Consider the following 5,251-nt stretch of genomic DNA (forward strand, 5'->3'; position numbering starts at 1 on the left):
CCCAGGGAAGGTCGTATACCGTACAATTCCTCGTCTTCATATACGATTGATGCCACTGCAAGGCATCCCCTTCGAGATGAATAACCACGCTCCGCAACTTCAAATGTTCTAGAGTTTCATCAATTTGAAAGAAGTGGTCACAACGGTATAACCATCTTCACCGTTGAACCGAGGAAAGTCAATCTTGCTGTAACGGGTTGGACGAAAACCGTCGCGATTGTCTTCCAAATGATACCCACTTCGACCGTCGCCGGACGAGGAGGATTGCCGGAAATTGTTGAGGGCTGCTAAACCCCTCACAACCTCATCGAGTGTGGTTTGTAGGGTGGAGATGGACTTCTCCGTGTTGGATGCCGATGTTTGAAGGGATGTTGTTGTACCCTGCAGACTTGTAAGAACTTGTTCATGAGTCTTCAGGGTGTTGTCAATGTCTTGATTTCACGTCATGGTTGGAACGGAAGCAAGCACCGAGGAAGATTAAGGCTTTGATACCAATGTTATAGTATTTAGATAGAAAGAATCTCAGTGAAGGGAAAAACTTATTTCATTGCATAACTGGAAATGAGAAGTACAAAACATTCAAAAAGGAAACTACTCATGATCATAGGATCATGCTATTAACGGTACATAACTACTACAAAGACCAAAGAGACCTTCAATATTATTAAAAAGACAATACTACCCTTATATTAAAATATCATAACAATATTTTGTTATTGTGCCTATTCAGTTTTTACATAATGCATTTATTGTTAGCTTCTATTTTGCTTGTTTTAATGAAGAACACGGAGACTTGGTGGTTATCTTTGTTTTTACACAAAGAACAGGTTAGTTTATATACATGTAATGTTGTAACTCGGTGAATTATGTTGATTTACATATACGAAAAACATTAAATAATATAAAAGTCACTATGATCATTATCAAAATGCAAACATACCGAATACGTAAATTCAGTTCTGGTATTTTTTTATCCACCTCAATAATTTCCCTTTGAATTGATTGTAAAATTTGTGTATAGAGGTGGCAAGATCGACGAGTTGGGTTGGGTGTTTGGCCAAAATAGGTTACATTTCGAGGCCTAATTGTGGGACTTAAATTGTTTCAAAAAACAATTTGTTGAATATACGAACTTTACCCTAGACACCATAAATAAACCCAAAAACATGACAAACTTGGTACCAAGCATAGTGTTTGCATTGTAAATGACAGAATGATTAATTTCTTAAAACAAAACAGAGTATGTGGTTGGGTCTGATAGGTGTCTGTACATTGTATAGCCAGCTATAATGCATGGGGAAGATTCATGATTTTGTCAGTGCCAGCAAATTCTTCCGGTCCATGGCTGAAAAACAAACAAAATTAATCACATAAACACAAACACAAACACAAACACAAGGGAAATAGGTTACCTGAGGTTACTTAACGCTGACATCCGGTAGAGACAGCTAAATACTAAAATATGCAACCCAATGGTGTAGAAGAATGCAAATGTTCGTGCATATCTGCCCAAATAACAATAAAACAAAATCAAAACAATTATGCTAAAAAAATACTTACTAAAATAAAATTTGATTCTTACTTGTCTCCAAGAAGAAAACAGCCACTGGTAAGTGTAATTTTGTCTCGTAAACCAAGCTCCTTGTACCTTTAATGAATTTTTAACTTAATGATCATTCTACCCTTTCCATTTTATTGTTTAAACCTCAAATCAGATACTCAAACAAGGTATAATCGCATGATAATCAATCTAATATTTAAGATAACTATTTTACGGGTTAAAAATTAAAGTTACTCGTTAAAAATGGGTAAAAAAATGAGTAAATGAACATTTGAAGTTAAATATAGACATATATGAAATCTTATAATTTTAGAAAAACTAGGATAAAATGATCAAATATTAATTGTTTCTAATGAATTGAGTATATTTGATATTTTAACAACTTTGTAAGGGCGTATATGATATTTCCGAGTTTGTAAGGGTACATATGTATTTTCCAAATTTTACATGAAATTTCCATCTTTTTTATAAAAACCAAACTTGAATCAATTCTTTAGAATTTTACTTTTTGTTTTTAGCAAAAGAACCTTTTTAGAGAATGCTGCAAAAGGAACCTTTTTAGTACAGAACATTCAAAATGGAAACTACCCATGATCATAGGATTATGCTATTAACCGTAAATAACTACTACAAAGACCAAAGAGACCTTCAATATTATTAATAAGAAAATACTACCCTTATACTAAAATATCATAACAATACCTTTCCCTAGACAAACAGCTTGTCCTCAAGGTGTGAAATCTGGAAAGCGTAAAGTAAACTCGTCCGCGTATTCCCAAGTCACGTCTGATATCGGAGTATTCTTCCAGTGAACCAAAAACTGAACCGCAACTCTATTACATTTTTTAACCATTTTCCGATCAAGTATTGCAAGTGGTTGAAGGAGGAAACGAGAGTCTGTGGGAAGGGGAATGATTGTTGTTGGAGGCTGTTGCTACAACAAAGATAAGACCAATGATAGTGAATGGACTGGTTAGGCTAATAGGCTTCAATGGTTCAGGTTAACCTAACGCAGGTCGTGGTGTCCCTCTACGTTTGCAAAACGTAGAGAGATGTTCACTGATTTGTTGTTATTTGTTATAGTTCACCGGAGATCCAAGACCGAGGTGTTTAAGACCGGTTTTTTGATGAAGCTCTTGGTGAAGCTATGATGTTCTTGAAGTAAGAAAGAAACAAGCAATGTGCAGGTTTCTCAAGGAAGAAGAGAAGATTAGAGAGTATATGTTAACTCTCCATTCTGCCGTGTTCTTACTTATGGCTGGATCATCCTTTTATAGACGAAGAGATGCAAGCCTTTTATCCAGTGTGTAAACTATTTAACCTCCAGTTTGCTAGAGGGTTGACCTTTTATGGGCGGGAAGCTTTTAACCATTGGGTAACGATTATAATAATAATACGTTTTCTGAGCATGTCCCTTGTGCAGAGGGAACCGTGATGTGAATAGTGATTTGACATTGACTGTTGCACGTGGTTCCTGTTCACGTACTTGTTTCCCTAAATTTGGGCGGGAAACTAAGCTTTTAACCATCTAACCTTTTTAGCGTTAATATGTGAAAGCCATTTTATTAATTCCTTGGGCTACCCCAATCATCAGCCCCCCAAGTCAGAGGTGTTTGAGAAGTAAGCTCAAGGGCTTCTGACTTTTGCACACATTTTGTTATTGCTTAAACGCTTCGAGGCTTTAAACGATTTTGGTTATTTTTTGAATTTCTGACAAGACAGTTGATGTGATAGTTACTGCATGTTGCAGTTTCCAATAACTGCCCTTAATAATAGCGATAACTGTTCACTTTCTTCAATTTTTCATTTAAAGTTCACAAATTCTCCCAAACATTCATCAAGTTTCTTTCAATCCTTCATCATGTTAGTTGAAGTCCTTCCTTTTCCTTTCGATTTTATGGGTGCGCGTATGGATCTGTCGGTCAGTTTTTCTCGATTAACCCAAGAGGAGGTTGAATCTTTCTGCCTCGATTGAGGTATAGGTTTAGATTTAAAACTGGTTGCTCCGCTGGCAGACTCGTCAATCGATCGTTGTCCGGCGGGTTTCGTCACTCTTTATTGCCGGCATTTTGAGTTCTCGAACCACCGCCATCCGTTTTTGGTTTTTGTTTTGAATGTGTTGGAGTATTACCATGTGTCGTTTGGTCAGATTCACCCCTTAGGGCTTGCTAGGGTTTTACACTTTGAGGTATTATGTAGAGCACTAGGATATGATCCGTCGTTTTTGGGTTTTCGCCGTTTTCATTCGTTTAGCGAAGAACGGCGATTGTTACACTTTTGAACATACTCAGGTTGATACATGTTTAGTTTCCTCGACGGTTACCACCCTCGGTTCTCGGAAGGACCGTTTTTTCTTTGTTTCTGATTCCATTCTTCCTTTAAAATCCGTTTGGAGACAACCCGAGGCTGTTTTAAACGAACCAGAGCCGGCCGAATCGGAGTTGAATGATGTGTTTTTGAAGTTGATTAGAAAGTGTCCATCGCGTCTTCGTCCTCTTCCCAAACATCTTCTTGTGTTGTTAGGAATTAGCAAATTATGGGATAAGCCTAATCGGGATCCCGTGCTTATGATGGATGATAAGGGTATGCGTTTGTTTACCCTGTACCTGTTTTGTTTTTTTGATATGCCTTTTGATAGATTTCCTTTGTTTTTTGTAGTTATGTCGGCTTTGGATTTTTTGAAGAGTGATAATACTTCAGATGTTGGGTTCACGGATTTTGCAGCTACTGTTGGGGATGATGCTGTTGTTCGAGGGAAAGAGACTAGGTTCGAAGGTTCATGGTATATGGGGGTTCCGAATATGAAGGGTTTTACCAAAGCTGCTACTCCTAAGACTTCTACTCGCTGTTCCACACATCGTTTGTTGAACTCTTCTGGTCCGTCATCTTCTCATGAACCCGTCGATATTAGTGATGATGTTCAAGTTACTGAAGATCAAGGTCCAAGTGTGGAGGGAGAAAAGGAGCAAGATTTGGTTATTTCCAAGAAGAAGAAATCAACTGGTAAGAAGGTTGCGATAGCTATGGTTCAAGGGTTGAGTGGTGATGAAGTTTATGTGCCTGAGTGGAATGTTAAGGTTGGGGACAATTTTAAGGATCTGGAAGTCTGTGCTGATGTCTTGGCTAACTTCGCTCCTCCAGGGGTTCGTAACACTATTTCTGAGATGGAGGGTGATTCCATGTTGTCAAGGTTAATCCTTAGTTCTTGCAACCTTTCTGCCCTTTTGGCTGAGGGCGTTACTCGTTTTCGAAAGGGGATGCAGGAGTATGAGGAGTTTTTGAAGAATAAGGAAAAGATGAAGGCCTCTTTGACAGCCATGAAGAAAGAGGTTGACGGTTTTTCAAAGAAGGAAGAAGGTTATGTGAAGAAGATTGACGAGTTGTACCGTGGCCACGAAGTTGAGATAGCAGGGTTGAAGAAAGCAATGGAAGCTGACAGAGCTAAACTGGATGCTGATAGGGAAGCCTTTGAGGTGCAGAGGAAAGCCTTTTAGATGGAGAAAGAAGGCTTGAAGGCTTCAGTCACCCAGACTACTAACGACAACCGATGGCTAATTGAGCACGGGTTTCATCAGGTTGTGGCTTACCTACTTCATTCTTCTGAGTTTAAATCCGTGTTGGGTGATGTTTATACGAAGTTGCTGGGCTATGGGAAGCATTTGGGCTTTGTTGCTGGCTTCACACATCACG

The sequence above is a fragment of the Bidens hawaiensis genome, unplaced genomic scaffold, assembly GCF_021521415.1.
Source record: "Bidens hawaiensis isolate Kalapana, Puna unplaced genomic scaffold, B.hawaiensis_p1.1 tig00002969_1, whole genome shotgun sequence".
NCBI classification, from domain to species: domain Eukaryota; kingdom Viridiplantae; phylum Streptophyta; class Magnoliopsida; order Asterales; family Asteraceae; genus Bidens; species Bidens hawaiensis.